We start from the raw sequence: 21,356 nt of genomic DNA on the forward strand, positions 1-21,356 counted from the left end.
AGGGATGGTTCAATATACGAAAATCAATCAATGTAAAACACTATATCAATAGAACCAAGGACAAAAACCATATGATTATCTCCATAGATGCAGAAAAAGCACTTGACAAAACCCAACATGCATTTATGATAAAAACCCTACAAAAAATTGGAATAGATGGTCTCTATCTCAAACTGATAGAAGCCATCTATGAAAAACCAACAGCCAATATCATACTAAATGGTCAAAAACTGAAATCCTTCACACTAAAATCAGGAACAAGACAAGGATGTCCACTATCACCACTCTTGTTCAATATAGTTCTGGAAACATTAGCCACGGCAATTACACAAGAGAAAGAAATAAAAGGAATAAAGATAGGTAATGAAGAAGTCAAATTGTCATTATTTGCAGATGACATGATACTCTATGCAAAGGACCCAAGAACTCCACCAAAAGTCTGCTAGACTTAATAACCAAATTCAGTCAAGTAGCTGGTTACAATGTCAACACACAAAAATCAATAGCTTTCCTCTACACCAATGACAGACTCACTGAGAGAGAAATAGGGCCAATAATTCCTTTCACAATAACATCCAAAAAACTGAAATACCTAGGAATCATCCTAATGAAAGAAATCAAAGACCTCTTCTCTGAAAACTATGGCACTCTGAAAAGAGAGATTGAAGAGGATATCAGAAAATGGACAAACATCCCCTGCTCCTGGGTAGGAAGGATTAATATAGTGAAAATGGCCATACTTCCAAAACTGCTATATAGATTTAATGCAATTCCAATTGAGATCCCAGCAGCATACTTCATAGACCTCGAGAAAACAATCCAAAAATTCATTTGGAGCAAGAAGAGACCCAGGATAGCAAAAGCAATTCTAGGTAACCCAGACATGGCAGGGGGTATCACAATCGCCAACCTGCAACTATACTACAAAGCTACTGTGATAAAAACAGCATGGTACTGGCAAAGAAACAGACTTGAGGACCAGTGGAACAGATTAGAAGATGCAGAAACAACTCCAGACACACTCAGCCATCTTATCTTCCATAAAGGAGCCAAACACCCTCACTGGAGGAAAGATAGCCTCTTTAATAAATGGTGCTGGAAAAATTGGGCTTCAACTTGCCAAAGATTAAAACTAGACCTATATCTCTCACCATGCACTAAACTAAAATCGAAATGGATTAAAGATCTAAATATTAAAATAGAAACTCTGAACCAGTTGGAACAGAGGTTAGGTAGAACCCTTGAAGACATCGACGCAGGAAAAGATTTTATGAACAAAACCTCAGTTGCCCATGAACTAGCACAAACAATCAACAAGTGAGATCTCTTCTTATTAAAAGGCTTCTGCACAGCAAGAGAAACCACCATCAGTGTGAAGAGACAACCCACAATCTGGGAAAAAATCTTCACCTGCTCTTCCTCAGACAAAGGTCTACTCTGTCTAATCTATAAAGAACTTAAAAAGATCAGACCTCCCAAATTTAAAGACCCAATTGAAAAATGGGCATCTGAAATGAACAGACATTTCTCAGACAAAGGAGTAGAAATAGCAAATAAATACATGAAAAAATGTTCAACATCACTGGTCATTCGAGAGATGCAAATGAAAACAATGCTGAGATTCCACTTCACTCCAGAAAGAATGGCTGCTCTCATGAAATCAACCAATAAGAAATGCTGTCAGGGCTGTGGGCAAAGAGGAACCCTGCTCCACTGCTGGTGGGAGTGTAGACTGGTGCAACTACTGTGGAAATCAGTATGGAGATACCTCAAAGAACTAGGACTGGAAGTCCCATTTGACCCCGCTATTCCACTGCTGGGGATCTTCCCCAAAGAATTAAAAGAATCATACCACAGTGATTTATGTGCACCCATGTTCATAGCAGCACAGTTTGTGATAGCTAAAACTTGGAAACAGCCCAAATGCCCATCAACTGGAGACTGGATAAAGAAAATGTGTTTTTTTTTATAAAATGGAGTACTACTCCGCCATAAAAAATGAGAAATTCGAGACATTTATAGCTAAGTGGATACACATTGAGGTGATACTCTTAAGTGAAATAAATGGGACACACATGTATAAATACTGAATGGTTTCTCTGGTGTGAGAAACTGAAAGTGTAAATAAGGACTAAAATGTATAATAGGTAATGTGAAATAGGAAGAAAAGGGGCAAAGGGGAAGGAAGTGGAAGGGCTAGGGGAAAGGATAGAAGGGAATGGGATTAATATGAGAAAATGGAAAAATAGGAACAAAATCTTTGTAAATAGGGAGGACTGGAGGGGTTGAAGGGAGGGCTGGGCAAGGGTGAAAAATAAGAACCAAGAGAGACTATGTAAAGGTGCAAATTTCCAATGATGAATATCATTATATTGTATTCGTAAAATGTACCAATGATTAGAATGAATAATCAATAATGTAAAATAGGAATAAAAGGTCCAAAGGGGTAGGGGAAGTGGGAGGGGCAGGGGAAAGGAAAGAAGGGAAAAAAGAAAAAAAAAAAGTAGGTGACCAAGCTCAGAGTAGGGTGATGAGAGGTGTTGATGATCTAGAGTTCTTCATTGGTGATGAAGCCATAGAAACCTACATATGCTACAAAGTGGCCAATCTGCCATGGTATAGTTGAAGATTGGGACTTAATGGAAAGGTTTATGGAACAATGTTCTTTAAATATTTAAGAGCAGAACCTGAAGATCATTATTTTGACCAAATCTCGACTGAATACTCCAGAAAACAGGGAATATACTGCTGAAATAATGTTTGAGTCCTTCAGCATTCCAGGCTTTTACATTGCTGTGCAGGCTGTTCTTGCCTTAGTTGCATCCTGGACCTCAAGACAAGTAGGAGAATGAACATTGACTGGTACGGTAATAGACAGTAGAGATGCTGTTACTCCATTTGTTCCTGTGGCTGAAGGATATGTGATTGGCAGCTGTATTAAACATATTCCAATTGCAGGACTAGATATAACATATTTTATTCAGCAACTGTTGAGAGACTGAGAAGTAGGAATCCCTCCAGAACAATCTCTGGAAACTGCTAAGGCAGTAAAGGAGTGCTATAGTTATGTATGCCCAGATTTAGTGAAAGAATTTAATAAGTATGACACAGATGGGTAAAAGTGGATTAAACAGTATACTGGAATCAATGCCAATTCAAAGAAAGAATTTTCCATTAATGTTGGTTATGAGAGATTCTTGGGACCTGAAATCTTTTTTCACTCAGAGTTTGCTAATCCAGACTTTACACAACCTATTTCAGAAGTTGTAGATGAGGTAATTCAGAATTTTCCTATTGATGTCAGACGTCCTCTCTACAAGAATAACTCTGGAGGTTCAACCATGTTTAGGGACTTTGGACATTGCTTGCAAAGAGATCTGAAAAAAACTGTAGATGCCAGGCTCAAATTAAGTGAGGAATTGAGTGGCGGTAGATTGAAGCCAAAACCAATTGATGTACAAGTTATCACATACCATATGCAGTGATATGCAGTTTGGTTTGGAGGATCAACGCTGGCTTCCACACCTGAGTTCTACTAAGTATGCCACACTAAAAAGGATTATGAAGAAATTGGACCTAGCATTTGTTGTCACAATCCACTGTTTGGAGTCATGTCCTAAAATTGGGGTTATTGGGGTTAGGGAGGTGGAGAAGAGATAATCTTTCAGGTATCCTGTTTTGTTTTGATGGCTGGTTTTGAAGTCTTTAACCTGACTTGAAATAGTAAGACCAGACAAGATTATACAGGAATATTTTAATGAGCATAACAACATGGAGATGTGAAAGAGGGCCAAAATGATTTTTTTCTTTAGATTGAATATTTGAATCTTATTGTAACAAAAAGAAGTGGGTTTTAGCTCTTTCTGTGCCCTGGTATTTTGTATATTATTGAATTATCCAAGATTTGATGGGATTTATCAGTATGCAGATAGCTCTATAATGCTTGAATTGTACACTTCTAAGTGTGCAATGCAAGAGCTTGTTTATATTTCATTCTTTTTATACTTTGAGGAAAAAAGTTAAAGAAAAACTGTAGTATTTGAAAAAAAAAGTGAGCAAATAAAGGATAAATTTAAAAAACAGCCTCATGAGACTTGGCGTCTACACTTATGGGATTCCAGTTATTAGGATATGAATTGCTTCCATTTTCCTCTCCTCCTTGTCTCCCACCAATGGTTTTCTTTGCAAGTGATTTTGGAACTAAGAAGCTAGTATCTTGGATTAATTGTTGGCTGCTAATGCTTTCTGATTACTCGCATCTTTTTCTTGCTTTAAAAGGAAAGTAAAGACAAGACTGTTGGACCAGTAAAAAAAAAAAAAAAAGAGAGAGAAACTTCAGACCAGTGGTGGTGAAACTATGGCACACTGCCAAAGTGGACACGCAGAACCCTCTCTGTCAGCATGAGAGCCAAATCTCCCCAGCCAAGCTTTGACAAATTACCAGTATGCAGACAACAGCAAAGATCACATTAAAGGTGCAAAAGTACACCAAATGCAAACTTTTACCTGTGAATAAAAAAACTGTTTGATCATTGAAAGCTCTGTTTTTGCATTTTTCTTTTAAGACAAAATATGTTAACATACCAGTTGTTTTTTCTAAACTAAAACCTCAGTGTTCAGGTTGAATTGCAGTGAGCACACTTTGCAATAAATAAGCAGGTTCTGGGTTGCAGTTTGGTCACTTGATCTCTCAAAGGCTCACCATCACTCCTCTAGACAACAAGTGAGATCTTGCCTCTGGTCAGAATTATGCACACAGCATGCCCAAAGGACTATGAAGAAAGCAGTGGACTTACATTCCAAGAAAATACTATTTAGAGTAAAATTACTAGTTGTTATGTCTCTGTTGTAGCTTCTTTCTCTTTTTCTCAGGTTTATGTACAAAGATCTTACATTATGGATTTGTTCACTATAAGCCTGAATAATATATTTGCCACCATTAAATAGTCTTGTAAAGCAATGGTATTCTGAGTTCCTGAAAACCTATCATGAGGTCATTGGATCATGAGAGTGGACAGCACTTGGAAACTACTTAGAAATGCAGAGTTGAATGCCTCAAACCCAGAGCTATTCAATCTGAAAGCACATTTTGAAGAGATCCCCAGAAAACTTGAATGCATTGTATTGAACCATTATCTAAAAGTAAGAGTGAAGACTTCCAGGCTGTGCAAAGGACATTTTAAATTTTATTTATTTTTATTTAAAGCATGTAAGAAATAAATTGAGCATATGAATATTTACAATATTGGCTGACTCTGGCACCCCTATGTGGTCAGGTATGAGGTGGCCTGGACATCTGAGGTAGCCCGGACATCTGAGGCACCAGAGACCTTCCACTTAGAGAAGACCACAGAGTTACATCCACGTGTTCCAGAGCATTAGGTGGATTGCAAGGAAGTACAATTTCTCTTTGCCTCTTTCAGAAGAAATACATAGTTTTAACTGCATGAATCTTCTCCAAATGGGCAAAATTTAAAAGATTTTTTTAAACAAAGGTCATACTAAAATGCAAGAATTTTCACTGCTGAAAGGCAACATTTTCACTGTTGCCAGTTATCCTCATGGTGCAGTCCTGAGTACCTGGAATCCCAGCTATACAAGAGGCTGAAGCAGGAGTATCACGAGTCCAGACTAGAGACAGCAGAGCCAGACCTCATCTCAAGAGCTATAAAAGAAAACAACAAGAGGAAAACCAGCAAAAAACAGCCAAGCTCCACTGTAAGCAGAAGTTCTTTGTAAGCCCTGTCTGTTATGGAATTAAAAACAAACTCCACACAGTGATCTGATCAGATATTATAATAAATCAGTAAAAATTATGAATCATCATGATTATGGAAATACAGGTTTACATCCATAACCATTACAACAAACCATTTTCTAAGTGCCTATTTGAATAGAGGTTGTAGCAGTATGGAGCACTTTTCTCAAATTTGACATACATTAAAATTAGTATAAAAATAAACTGGCCTGAGAGCTACTACTTTGAATTGTTTTATTTTAAAGTATCAAGGAAAACAAAATCAACCACAAGTCTCTCACTAAAATATTATTGAATGAATCACTGTACATTTTTATACAGTAAAATTATTATTTTAAGAAAAAAGTTTTACATACCTTTAATAGACTAAAATTATTTGAAATTAATTTATATAATTATATAATTAATTAATAAAGTTACTCATTTTTATACTTTAAAAAATTTAAAAATTTCACAACATATGTGACATAATAATTCAACAATGAAAGTAAATAAATTGTGTAAGCATTTATGTGCACACATACATACAAACATATAAATTTAAAAATTTTACTGATAGAAGTACAGTATTAAAAAAGAAATTTATCTTTAATCCTAAAATAAGATTGTATATTCTTTTTTCTTCAACAGGCCTTCAAAATAATAAGTCAGAAGTTACTTGTGTTTTGATAGTAACCATGAAGAAGAGTATAAACAAAGATATTCATTATGAAGTAGATTACTGTTGAAGAGATTTTGGTAAGTTAAAAGATAATTTAAATATTAAATTGATAGATTATACAATTCTACTAGTTTTAAAAATTTTAAAAGCTAAGCATGAGTATAGGTAGCTGTACAACACTTGAAAGTATTTCCTCTACTTCATTTCATTTTAAGACTGAGTAATTAGGGGAAAAATATGGCTGATCCTTCTTTGAAGAAGAGAAATTAGAATATTTAGTGGTTACACTTAATCTTATATTTTTATTTTTATTTATTTCATTTTTTAAAAAAAATTTATATACTTGGTACATTTTAGGTATACAATACATTTACATTTATCATTGGGTGTTGGTATCTGAACATGATGTATCTTAGTTCTTATTCTTTCCCCCATTATTTATGCACCCTTAACCCCCTCCACCCTTCCCCATTTACATAGACTTTGTTTCCATTTTTTTTCTTTCTCATAATTTTTCCTTTCTCTTTTTCCCTTTCCCCTTCCCCTTCCGCCACCCTATACCTTTGGACCTTTTGTATTTCAAAAATTATTCATTTTAATCATTTTCATCCTTATTTACATTTTCAGTTTCTCACACTAGTGAAACTATTCGGTATTTACACATGTGTGTCCTGTTGATTTCACTTAAGAGTATGGCCTCAATATGCATCCATTTAGCTATAAATGACTCTAGTTTCTCGTTCTTTATGGCTGAGTAGTACTCCATTTTATAAAAAAAACACATCTTCTTTATCCAGTTTCCAGTTGATGGGCACTTGGACTGTTTCCAAACTTTAGCTATTACAAACTGTGCCACTATAAACATAGGTGCACATATATTGCTGTGGTACAATTCTTTTAATTCTTTGGGGAAGATACCCAGTAGGGGAATAGCTGGGTTAAATGGGATCTCTAGTCCTAGTTCTTTGAGATATCTTCATATGGATTTCTACAGTGGTTGCACCAGTCTGCACTCCCACCAACAATGGAGAAGGGTTCCTTTCTCACCACACCCCTGCCAGCATATGTTATTGGTTGATTTCTTGATAGCAGCCATTCTTTGTGGGGTGAGGTGGAATCTCAGTGTTGTTTTCATCTTCATCTCTCAAATGACCAGTGATGGTGAACATTTTTTCATATATTTATTTGCTGTTTTTACTTCTTTGTCTGAGAAATGCCTGTTCATTTCGGATGCCCATTTTTGAATTGGGTCTTTGAATTTGGGGGGGGTCTGATTTTTTTCAATTCTTTATATATTCTTGATAGTAGACCTTTGTCTGAGGTACAGCTGCTAAAATTTTTTTTCCCACATTGTAGGTTGTCTCTTAGCTCTGTTAGTAGTTTCTCTTGCAGTGCGGAAGGTTTTTAATAAGATGAGATACCAGTTGTTGATTCTTTGTGCTAGCTCCTGTGCTACTGAAGATTTGTTCATAAAGTCTTTTCCTATGCCAATGTCATTAAGAGTTCTACCTAACTTATCTTCCTGCAAGTTTAGTGTTTCTGTTTAAATATTTAGCTCTTTAATTTACTTCAATCTTAGTTTAGTGCATGGTGATAGGTATGGATCTAGTTTTAATCTTTGGTAGGTTGAAGTCCAGTTTTTCCAACACCATTTATTAAATAGGCTATCTTTCCTCCAATGAGGGTGGTTGGCTGCTTTGTCAAAGATGACGTGGCTGAATATATCTGGAGTTGTTTCTGCATCTTCTAATCTATTCCACTAATCTTTAGGTCTCTTTCTTTGCCAGTACCATGTTGTTTTTATCTCAGTAGCTTTGTAGTACAGTTTCAAGTTGGGGATTGTGATACCCCTAGTCATGTCTCTGTTGCCTAGAATCGGCTCTGCTATTCTAGGTTTCTTCTGCTTCCAAATGAATTTGTGGATTGTTTTCTCTAGTTCTGTGAAGTATATTGTTGGAATTTCAATTGGCATTGGCTTAAATCTATATAGTAGTTTTGGAAGTATGGCCATTTTCTCTATATTGGTTCTTCCTACCCAGGAACAAGGGATATCTTTCCATTTTCTTATATCCTCTTCGATCTCCTTCTTCAAAGTGCTGTAGTTTTCAGTGTAGAGGTCTTTTGCTTCCTTTGTTAGGTTGACTTCTAGATATTCCATATTTTTAGATGCTATTGTTAAAGGAATTATTTCCAGAATTTCTCTGTCAATGGGTCTGCTATTTGCATATAAGAAGGCTATTGTTTTTTGAGTGTTGACCTTTTATCCAGCTACTCTACTGAATCTGTCAATTAGGTCTAGAAGACTTTTTATTGAGTTTTTTTGGTCTTCTATGTAAAGTATCATATCATCAGCAAATAATGACAGTTTCACTTCTTCCTTTCCTATCTTTATTCCTTTTATTTCTTTCTCTTTTCTAATTGCTATGGCTAATGTTTCCTGAACAATATTGAACAGGAGTGGTGATAGTGGGCATCCTTGTCTTGTTCCTGATTTTAGCATGAAAGTTTTCAGTTTTTGACCATTTAGTATGATGTTGGCTGTTGATTTTTCATAGATAGCCTTAATCAGGTTGAGATAAAGACCTTCTATTCCAATTTTCTGTAGCATTTTTATCATGAATGGGTGTTGGATTTTGTCAAATGCCTTTTCTGCATCTATTGAGATGATCATATGGTTTTTGTCCTTGACTCTATTAATGTAGTGTATTACAGTTATTGGTTTATGGATGTTGAACCATCCTTGCATCCCTGGGATAAATCCAACTTGGTCAGGGTGTATGATCTTCTTGATGATCCTCTCTATTCTGTTTGCCAGTATCTTGTTGAGGATTTTTGCATCTATATTCATTAGGGAGATTGGTCTGTAATTCTCTTTTTTTTGGTATTAAATTCTTTTATTGGTACATTGTAGGTATACAACACAATTACATTTCTCATTGGGAATTGTACCTTTATATAATGCATCTTCGTTCTTATTTTTTTCCCATTCCTAGCCCTCCCTTCACCCCCTCCACCCTTCCCTATTTACAAAGACTTTATTTCCAGTTTTTCCATTTCTCATCATTTTTTCCTTTCCCTTCTTTCCTTTCCCCTGCCCCTCCCACTACCCTTACCCCTTTGGACCTTTTCTTCCTATTTTGCATTATCGATTATTCATTCTAATCATTGGTACATTTTAGGTATACAATATAAAGACATTCATCATTGGAAATTTGCACCTTTACATAGTCTCTCTTGGTTCTTATTTTTCACCCTTGCCCAGCCCTCCCTTCAACCCTTCCAGTCCTCCCTATTTACAAAGATTTTGTTCCTATTTTTCCATTTTCTCATTTTAATCCCATTCCCTTCTATCCTTTCCCCTAGCCCTCCCACTTCCTTCCCCTTTGCCCCTTTTCTTCCTATTGTAGTTCTCTTTTAAGGTTGGGTCTTTCCCTGGTTTTGGAATCAAAGTAACACTTGCTTCCAGGAAAGAATTTTGAAGCTTTGTTTCCCTTTCAATTTCCTTGACAAGTTTAAAGAGTAATGGCGATAGTTCTTCTTTAAATGTCTTGTAGAATTCCACAGTGAAGCTATCAGGACCTGGGCTTTCCTTTGATGGTAAATTTTTTATTACTTTTTCAATTTCACTCATTGTAATTGGAGTGTTTAGAATTTCTATATCTTCTTCATTTAACTTTGACAATTCATATGTATCTAGGAATCTGTCCATTTCTTCTGTGTTTTCCATTTTATTAGGTTCTTGAAGTAGGTATTGATGATTCTCTGAATTTCTTCTGGATCTGTTGTGGCTTCACCTTTTTCATTCTTAATTGCATGGATTTCAGCCTTTCCTTTCCTTTTTTTTGATAAGGTTGGCTAAAGGTTTATTGACTTTATTTATTCTTTCAAAAAACCAACTCTTCTATTCATTGATTATTTTGTATCGTTCTTTTAGTGTCCATTGCATTGATTTCTGCTCGGATCTTTACAAGTTCCTTTCTTGTATAAGCTTTGGACTTGTTATGCTCTTCTTTTTCTAGGAGGTTGAGGGTCTGCATTAGGTTATTTAACTGAGTTCTCTCTGTTGTCCTAATATGGGCATTCACTGCTATGAATTTCCCATGTAGAACTGCTTTCAGTGTGTCCCACAGATTCCTGTATGTTGTACTGGCATTATCATTTACTTGTAGAAATTGTCTAATTTCTTCTTTAGTTTCCTCTGTGACCCATTGGTTGTTCAGGAGGGTGTTATTTAAGTTTCACGTGTTTGTGGGTGTTTTACTGTTTCTTATGTTATTGATCTCCAATTTTATTGCACTATGGTCTGATAATATGCATGGGATAACTTCAATTCTTTTACATTTACTTAGATATGTCCTATGAGCTAGCATGTGATCTATTTTGGAGAATGACCCATGTGCAGCTGGAAAGAATGTGTATTCTGATTTTGTGCAGTGGAACACTCTATAAACATCTATTAAGTCCATTTGTTCAATAGCTTGGTTCAGTTGTAGAATTTTATTGTTAATTTTTTTTCTAGATGACCTGTCTATTTGTGATAGAAGGGTGTTGAGGTCCTCCACTGCAGTTGTATTAGGCTTATTTGGTTTTTCATGTCCATTAATATTTGTTTTGTATAGTTGGGGGCATTTGTATTTGGTACATAAATATTTAGGATTGTCATCTCTTCCTCTTGGATTGTTCCCTTCACAAGGATGTAATGACCATCTTTGTCTCTCTTAATTAGCTTTGGTTTGAAATCTAGTTTGTCTGCAAATAAGATTGCTACCCCTGCTTTTTCTGGGTTCTTGTGGCATGGAGAACTGTTTCCCATCCTTTTACTTTCAGTCTATGAATTTCCTTTTGAATTAGGTGTGTTTCTTGTATACAGCATATTGCTGGGTTTTGCTTCTTAATCCATTCTGTCAGTCTATTTCTTTTGATTGGTGAATTGAGGTCATTAACATTGATAGTTATAATTGATAGATATTGACTCATCCTTGTCATGATGTTTTATTGTTGTTGGCTCTTTTATTTCTTATTTTTCTCCCTTTCCCTTCAGTGTCTTACCTTGCATGGTGTCTTCTCTCTGTTGGCCCTCATGGAGTTTTGACCTTCATTGTCTTTTTCTAGGATATTGCATAAAATTGTTTGGAGTGCTGGTTTGGTGTTCATGAAATTTTTCTGGAATCTTATATTTTTATTAAAGCCCTGTTCATTCAAGTTCTAAAAATTATTTTTTTTCTCTATTTTCCATTAACTTTCTGAATTGTGTTAAATTATGTTGATATCACATTTGGGTGATGGTGATCAACAAATAGTACTGTGACTTTTTTTTACATGTATTGCCAAACTAATGTTTTAAAAAAGTTATTAGTGCATATTAGCAATACAGAATAATGAGATTCAGTTTGGTATATTGGTCTGCATATGCAATGTATTTTTATTATTTTTATCCCTACTACTCCTTCTTTTTCTTCCTTCTTCTCCGCAATGAACCCTTTGTCATCTCCAATAGTGTACCTTTTACTTTCCTGCCACCTTTACTTTTTTTTTTTTTTTTTTTTAGGATTGTTCATATGAGAGAAAACATGCAATGTTTAACTCTCTGAGTGGTTTTTTTTTAATTTAACATTATGGTTTTCTGTTCCATCCATTTACCTGCAAATAGCATGACTCCATTCTTTATTGCTGAACAGTACTTTATTGTGTATATTTGCCACATTTTCTTTATTTATCGCTGATGGGGATCTAGGCTGTTTCCACAGCTCAGCTACTGTGATTTGTGCTGCAATAAACATAGATATGCATGTATCACTAGAGTATGTTTTCTTCAATTTTGAGGGGAATGTACAATGAAATTCTATAGCTGGATCAAATGGAATCACTATTTTTAGTTTTTTGAGGAATCTCCATCCTGATTCCATAGTGATTGTACTAGTTTACATTTCCAGCAACAGTGTAGAAGTGTTCCTTTTCAACCACATGTTCACCAGGACTTATTGTTTTTTTATGTTCTTGATGATAGTCAGTCTCAATGGGGTGAGATTGACTATCTATGTAACTTTGATTTGCATTTCCTTAATGGCTAAAGATGTTGAACATTTTCCATATATTGACTGCAATTTGTATTTCTTCTTTTGAGAATCTCTGTTGATTTCATTTGCCATTTATTGATTGGGTTATTTGCTTTTTATGAGTTAATTTTTTGAGTTCTTTATACATTCTGGGTATCAATCTACTATCAGAAGAGTAGCTAAACAAAGATCTCTTGATCTTGCTCCCATTCAGTGATTGTTTCCTTTGCTGTGCAGAGCTTTTCATTTGATGTAGTTCCATTTGTTGGTCTTCCTAGTATTTCCTGTGCTTTTGGGGGTCCTATAAGTCAAACTAATGTCTTTGTGATGGGACAGCAAATGGTTAATTATAATTATATTTATTACATTGTATCATAAATAGTCTAACTTTCTTTTGACATGTTAAAATAGATTTTTTTCTCAACCATCAATTTGCTGCAATGCTTATATGAACATAGATATTTGAGTGTGTGATGAATATTATACATACTCTCTTATTACTGTTATCTGTTGGCATTAAAGTCCCTGTTCCTCCTCTTGGATACTCAGCAAGGCTCTATTTTTCTGCCTCTTTGCAGTCAGTGTGATGTGTTGGGTGAGTTCCTGTTGAACGAGAGTGGAAAGACAATGTGCTTACTGGCTTGGACCCTTATTCCAGTGGATATGATTCCTCCATGTTTGTTCCCTTCTGCCACTGACCACTAGACATGACAGGATGGTTTACACTATAAGGACAAGGACAGTTTTCTAGATGACAGCAGGATCCTCAATGAAGCCTGGGTCTCAGGATCCTGTCAGCCAGGATCACTTGCCTGGACTATTACAGACCAAGAAATGTAAATCCTATGTGGGTTTATTACAGCAATTCAACTTACGTTAACCATATGTTTTAGTACTGCATGTTTACTATAGCATACTAAATGCAGTATGTTTTAATCTGGATTATTTTTAGTGAGTTTTTTCAAATTTTTTAGAGTCTATCATGTTTCTCTGTTGACCTTGTTTTTTGATGTTTTTCATCATCTGGGCCAAGACTTCTGGTGCATATACTGGTGGGGAAACCAGTATTTAAATCTTATTTCCCATCACGTTTGGTAGGAAAGCCTCACAGCTTTTCTGTCTGCCTGCTTATAGTTTTCTGCAAGGATTGCTTAATGTACTGACTTGCACAGTGGGAAAAGCTAGAAAACATTTCAAATTCTAAAGCTTATATTCTGCTGAACATGGCAAACATTGTAAAAAGAGACTAAAATGTGCAAAATCTGTCAATTATCCACACCCCTACATTGTAGATACTCTTGCTGAAAACTCAAAAATGGCAGAATGCAGATTGTGTTCATGAAAAGTTGTCTTGGTGTGTACCATGTATAGTACATTTGATGCTTCTACCTGAAGAAATCATTAGACAATTTCAAAAACAGCCATAAACACTTGACCACATTTCTAAGTACTTCTACTCCACTTTGAAAGTCCCTAGCTATTATACAGCCTTGAGTGGCCATAGCAGTTCAGGGCCTATAAAGAATGGTTCATTCGAAAAGAGCTATGGTACCATCGAGGTAGCTCTTCAGCGTATAATTCAGAGCCCATTTCCAAGGTTCAAAAACTTCTCCCTTTATGAATTATAGAATGAGTAGGTGAGAATATTCTTGAGAGAATGATACTGATTACTAGATTTATATAGACCACAGTCTATAGAGGAGTTAAATTCTTTAAAATCTCTTAGTGAAATATTTTCACATTTAAGATCACCTGTACACAAATAAGTCAAGAATGGAGGCAACAGATGAATAGAAAAATAATGCAGTTGTGAGTAAAAAAAAAAGTTATCTCTAAATCAGTTGTTGGAGGTAGAAGTCACTTATCTGAAGTCAGAATAAATGTAATATTAAAGCCATTTGTATTGTGCTGCATTCAACCCTTAAAAATTCTGTATACTAGAGTAATCAGAAGAAAAATTCTGTAGCTTGCTTTGAAAGAATAAAATAAAATATCTTTAGTTAAAATTCAGATTTTGAAATTCTGCTCCTTTGTCATTTCCTTCCTGCTACGCATTGCTTTTCCACATTACATGCTTTTCTCCTTTTTCAGTTCTCCCTAATTAGGGGAAACAAAGTGCTGCAGAGGGAGTTTTTATCAGGGGTACATCTCTTGTTAAGAATTTCAGAGATTTTGCAAATCTAGCTACCTGGGGATCAATTCTTAGATGAATGAAAAGTTGTCCATTCTAAGATAGATAGGGTACAGAAATGCAGACTCTGGTAAAGTAGCTTTCTTTGCATTTAATGCCAAGGACAGGTGCACCATCTGTTGTGCTCTTACTGTTTGTGTCTCTATAAATTAATATCTTAAAATCTAATCAAGTTGCAAGTGAGACCTCTGGGAGGTGATTAGGTCTGGAGGGTTGAGTCCTCGCGAATGCTGTTAGTGCCCTTACAAAAGAGGCCTGAGGGAACTGGTCTGCACTTTCAGCCATGTGAGAAGGAAGCCAGGAGGGGTCATCTATGAAGAAGAAAATGAAGGCTTCCCAGATACCAAATGTGTTGGTTCCTTGATCTTAGACTGTACAACCTCTAGATCAGTGAGAAATAAATTTCCTTTGCTTATTAGTTATCCAGTCGAAGGTATTTTTGTTATAGCCGTACAAATAGACTAAGGCACTTATACATATGGCTTGTCTAGAGAAAGTAATCTGAAAACCCAATCTTCAAGTAATTCTCCTCATCTTGAGAAACATGGCTCTGGATACAGAGAAAATTAAAAATAGCATCATATATAGGATCCAAGCAAACATATATCTTATTATTATTATTTTTTTGGTACCAGGGATCTAACTCCGGTCCTTGAGCTTGCGCAGCAGGCAGCGAAACAATATCTTATTTTTGATGACTAAATTGCTTGAAAAACAGATTAATATACAAAAACTATGATCTTGTCTTCCCCTTTGATATATAAACTAATTATATTAAGGCTTTTATTCTTTTATTCTTTCTAAAATTTGATTATAGCTGTGTTTATGCCTTTGAAATTTATTACTGAAAGTAATCTCACTTCAGGAAAATGAATTATTTTCTGAGATTTCCCATCCACAAAAATGATGTTTTGATTTACAAATTTCTAGTGGTCTTGGAAGTTATAAAGTGTTGGGGGCATTTTCAGATTATATTGCCAGGGAATTTTTATACACTGAAAACTTGAGGTGTAAAGGAAAAAAATTTTAAATTTTGTCTTCAACCTGCAATCTACAAATGCCCTTTCCCTATCTGGGCACCAGAATGAAGAATGCAATGTTGATTGGATCCAACCTATGAAGAGCTTCTTAACACCTAAGAAGTGCTCTTTGAAGTTCAGACTTTAAAAGGGCAACAAAAAGAGATTGTATCAGTAGGATGCCTTTTGGGACAATCAAAAGAAAACTATTTTCAAAGTGGCTCAAAGACTGAGAAAGTTTATTGACTTATAATAACTGCAAGTCCAGAACTTTAGCTATCTAGTGGCCCTGGGGACCTTTTCTTGCCTTTTTCCTGGCTCTATTTATGTACTGGTACCATTTCTGAAGAGGATTTTGCAGTTTTGGCATTCAGAGGAAGGTGGTGAGAACTTCTGTTCTGTGATCCTAATCATGGGTCTTTTAACTTACACTGAATCTGATCATTTAGAAATGGAAATCATGGCTAGGGGAGTGGAATGAATTATTTAGCTGAAGCTAAAAAAGATCAATACCTGCAGCTGGGCTGGAGTGGTTTGCTTCTTCTGAATCACAACGCTTGTGTAGGAATAAAGAAATGAGCACAAAGTGAACAGATAACAATGAGCATGGAAAATTTGTTGAGAATTTCCAAACCAACATTGGGGAATAAAACATATACAGGGTAGCAGATTGTATACCTAGTCTGAGTAAGGTAAAGGATTATAAATAACTGTAGGAATAACTATAGCTTGGTTGTGGAGTGAATTTATCAATATTTCCTTTCTAAAGTATTTCTGAAGATTTTACTGATGGATTTCTAAAAAAATTTCAAAGTTCTTGGATATAAAAGTATCTTTATTGCTTGCAAACAAGAATGTAAGTTTTTGAGGACATAGATTTCTTGAGTTCAGACCAATAGTAATCTTAACTTTCTAGATGTTGAACAATTTGTTTCTGAAAAATAGAATTGTGAAGGAGAATTGTGACCTCCTTAATTTTTGACCTTTTTATATGTTCCCCAGTTTACTGCCTGGTTGTTTTAGTTTTCTTTTTCCATTCTGTAATTATTAAGACTTCTATTTTTTCTTTATTTTTCATTATTTTCTTTCTCATTTTTTAACTGGTGTTCATGTAGCCTCTGTTGATTTAAATTGTCAGGTCTTTCCAGTTCAGTGAACTTAATGTTTATTTTCTTAATGTTTATTTTATTATTGTTCTTTATATTGTTAAACTTAATATTTATTTTCTTTGCTACTCATCCTTTATCTTCTACAGAGAACTATTTTTCATCAAATTGTTGCTATTGGAAATCTTATTATGAACTATAGGGAAATTTCTGGACCAATTTTGGGAACATTTTGAATACACTTTCCATGAGGAAGAAATTTCTTCTTATCCCACACTGTTCTGATTTATCGATACATTGCCCATTCAAATTTCAGGGACAATAAGTTGAGAAGTTTTGAAGTTTTCTTCTATTTCTTTCAGAAAACTATTTCACTGGAGAAAATTGGCTCTGACACCTCACATAGGTGTAGATGCTTGGGAACACTCTCAAGTCCCCTAGTCTCTATTCTTGCTGCTTCAAGCATGGCCCATGGGCCAGCAGCACTGGTGTCAACTAGAGGTTTATCAGAAATGAAGAATCTGGAGACTCATTTCAGATTTTCTGAATGAGAATCTGCATTTTAATGAGATTCTCAAGTAAAAGCATCATGTCTGAAAATTTAATGTGAATAAAATCTCTCAGAATCTTGTTCTGCACATTTAAGATTGGAACACATAAACAGATTAGGTAAGTGTTATTGGACACATGACTGTATTTTTGAGTATTAAGTCTGTGAGAATAGCAATACTGTAATCTTCACTGTCCAAATCAATAGCCACTAACCACATGTGACCAACGGACACTTTAATTACTTTACATTGTGTTTCATTGTCCACAAGTGGTTACCTTATTTGACAGTACAGCACTTAGTGAGAATTTAATAGTTACTAATAAAAATTCACTTCCAGTTCTCTGATACCTCTTAGAGAAAGTAGATTTGGATAGGCATGAAATTCCTAATAGCCACACCTGCTGCCTTCCAACAAATTATCTTCAACTGTTGTCAGTGGAGTGTGCTCTATTTTCAAACAACTTTGCTTTTTGTCAAAATGGATTCTTCATCTATACCAAGAGGCTAATATAATTTTTCATAACCCTGATTTGCACAGATCTGAGCATCCCTGGAAATGACACACAGTTTCTGTATAGCAACCTTACTGTCTTTAGTTTTGGCACCTTGTTTCCAAAGCTTGCTGGGTTTGTTTCCCTGATAAATTATTTTTTTTAAGATTTAGACTAATGCACCGAATAATAAGAAATTTTAATCAACGAAGTTTGAACATTATGATGTTTTTATGAAGTTTTAATTTGACTCAACTATTTTAAATATGACTTTTAATATAATGACAGTTAAAAAAAATTGATTTTTTGACATATGAATTATCATAAATTATTTCAAATATAAAGCTCACTCGTCTTTCTAATACGTGCCACATATTATTTAGTGTAAGTAACATGATCATTGTTTTTACCAATGTAAATATTTTCTAGGATAGATTCATTGAACAGATATCATCTGACTAGGAACACGACGAGAATGAAGAAGTTAGTGAAGAAAGACAAGACTGGTGGGCAACCATGTGAGCAGCACAAGCTGAAGGGGGCTGTGTGAGAAGGGACCCTGATCTGACTGGAAGCAGAGCTGAGCCAGAAGGGTCGCTGCTTCCTTCATTTACCCCATCCACAATTATTCTTCATAATGTTGATCAATATCCACTGGAGTAGGAAAAAATGATGAATTGGAAGGTTAGTGCTCTGGAATGGAGGAGTGAAGCTTTTCTTAATTTCTCTGCCTTGATACTCAACCTCTGATCTAGAGCAAGTCCAGAATTGCCTCTTAAAAGCATTAGCAACCTCACATCTCTTCTTTATTTTCTTTTCTCGATTAATAACTCATTAATTTGCAATCTCAGGGACAGCACTGTCTCTATAAGCTTATTTAGTTTTATCAAAAGGAATTGTGGAAGATATGAGTACCAGAACTTAAGCAGATTAAAGCACAGTTGTTAAATCTATAAGCAGGCAAGATCTGTGAGTATTAAAGATACCCTGGGGCTGAATGGGAGCTTACTTTAGAAGTGTCATTGCTTTTATACTTCGAGGATTTGTGGTGAGACTTTTTTTTCATATTCCATTTAGAAAGTGGGTCATTAAGAATTGTCGTTTGCTGAAAAGTTAACCCTACATACTGTTATGTACCTTGAGAGGAATAAAGTCAATATTTCAAGCTAAAGAATATGAATACTTTTGAAAGTAGTCAGAAAATAATGAAAAATTTAGCATGTTCTAGAAGAGATGTGATATGTTTAGCTATTGCAACAATACATATATGCTATTGCCCTTGATCAGAAAAAATACATGTCAAATTCCTTTTTTGAAGATGTTTCCTGCAGTGCTGCAATAGATTTAACCTCCCAGGTAAGATGAATTTTACAATAGATCAAATCTGATGTTATATCATGGCATTCTCTTTTCTTCTTGTTTTTGATAGTTTCCTTTACACTTAGTATAAATAGCAGGTTAAATAAAAATATGACAAGGAGGAGGCTTCATTTTTAAATCTTTTTTTTCAGAATCCCAAAGTGAAAGGAAATGGTTGTTTCATTTAGCTTGTGAACATTAAGTTAGTACTTCATAGATGATAGATGTTATTAACCTTTCATAAAAATAAGCATGTTTTAAAATAAATTTTCATTTCCTTTTGTTTAGAATTATTTTAAGCACTTAGACATTCTATAACTATCTGATAAATATATGAATTTATAAAAATTAGAAATTTATAAGACTGAGAGTGAAGATGAGCAAGGTATCAGCCTAAAGAAGGAAGTTTTATTAACAAGGAAATCTAGGGTTTATTCAAAAAGACCCTGGTAGAATTAGAAGAAATTATTTTTATTATTCATAACATTAGTCACCATCTATTAGAGCAAAATGGAAACAAAGTGATTACCTGGAAGATTAGTATCTAAATTTTTTGAGCCTCAGGATGGAAATGTAAACTAAACTGTTTTCTTTCCCCATCACTACTTAAGCCAGTTATATTTCTTAGCCTGAACAATTTCTTCTTATCCTTAATATTTGATAAAATATTCCAGTAGCCTTGCTTACAGGCTTCATTGATTTCCCTGCCAAAGGACACTTTAGAAATAGAAATTCCTCCCTTGAAGTAAAAAGGAAGACTTTCAAGACCTGAATTTGGGAACTTCATAAAATTTGTACACAGTTCAATTCCACTACATAGTTTTCAACTTTATACTTAACAGCATATTGAGATCAAGTGTGAGTCATCCGATTTGGTGAGTATTTCTAAGATTCCCTACACACAGTAAAGTCAAAAGGAAATTTTCAACCTCTCATTTTACTAGTGGATTATTTTTCTGTGGTCGTCAGAAGAATGACTAAAATGAAGTGATCAAAACTCACATAGAATCAAGAGTGAAACTTGAGATTTACTGACCAAAATCACCAGATTCCTGCTTAAACTTCTGCTGCAGCCAGCCTAGGTAAACATAAAACTTACAATCTTGGAGATTGGAAATTTATAATTCTATAAGAAGAAATAGATAGAGTCTTAGAGAATTGTATGAACATATATTCTACCTTTTTATAAAGCCTTAGAGAATAGCATGAACATGTACTCTACGTTTTTATAAAGCCTAAGCTTGGATGAAATGTCTTCTCACTTATATCTTTCAACGAATGAATCAGAAGTCTAATATAAATAGTCTTGGAGAAAACACCATGTATTTATCAGCTGAATGGGGTATAGTCAGATCTGACATTTTGTCTTACAATTTTAATATATCTTCTTTTTAGTAGGAGAAATGAGAGTTTAAAACTTTATTGCAAGCAACACTTTAGGTACAATAATTCAACCATTTTTGTCCATTTGTGAACAGTTTTACAGTTTTTTTTTTAAGTTAACTGATGTTACTTTTCTGCTTATACAATTTATCAAGGAGCTATTTATGAGACAAAAAACTAATTCACATCATTGCATTCTTTATAATTTCACATTTTAAAACATGAAATTATCCATTTCCTTAATTTAGAGTTTCCTGGTTAGTCTCACTCATATATTCATGATGTATCATGCTGTATTTTTAAGCAAGGAGGGTGAAGGCATTTATTTGAACATAATCACTTTTTACTCTCCTGTGGCCACACATACACACCTTGTCCTGGTCACGGTTGGCCATTAAGAGAACAAAAGAGAGCTACTGATGTGTTACTAAATGTCTTAAGGAACCAGTCTTTTTCCTAAGCAGCCTTTTTTCCGAATCTCAATGAGCATAAACATACACAAAGCACTTACTATGTATGCTGTGAATCATTTTACATATATTCTTTAGAATTAAATTCCAAATCCTTATCCTATTGTACATGTCAGACAGGATTCTAATAAGGAGGAGATGGCAAATTCATTCTGGGTGATTTGAGGAAGGTTTTAGTAAAGGGACTTTTTAGTTGATGGACTGAACCTGTATGCATGATTTAGGGAAGACTTTGGTGCTGTACAACAAGGTACAAAACTCTGAAACTAGCAAAGGTGGGGAGAGACATTGCCATCTTGAGGCCTTAAA

The 21,356-nt window shown here is 34.8% G+C and overlaps 1 pseudogene; it reads left to right on the forward strand.

Moving 5' to 3' along the window:
• Positions 1-2,463: 2,463 nt before the first annotated feature.
• On the forward strand, positions 2,464-3,649 carry LOC101700730 (actin-related protein 3 pseudogene; annotated as a pseudogene).
• Positions 3,650-21,356: the final 17,707 nt, after the last annotated feature.

This window comes from Heterocephalus glaber, unplaced genomic scaffold, assembly GCF_053883595.1.
Source record: "Heterocephalus glaber isolate CG9 unplaced genomic scaffold, H.glaber_assembly_v1.0 deba00000122, whole genome shotgun sequence".
Taxonomy (NCBI): domain Eukaryota; kingdom Metazoa; phylum Chordata; class Mammalia; order Rodentia; family Bathyergidae; genus Heterocephalus; species Heterocephalus glaber.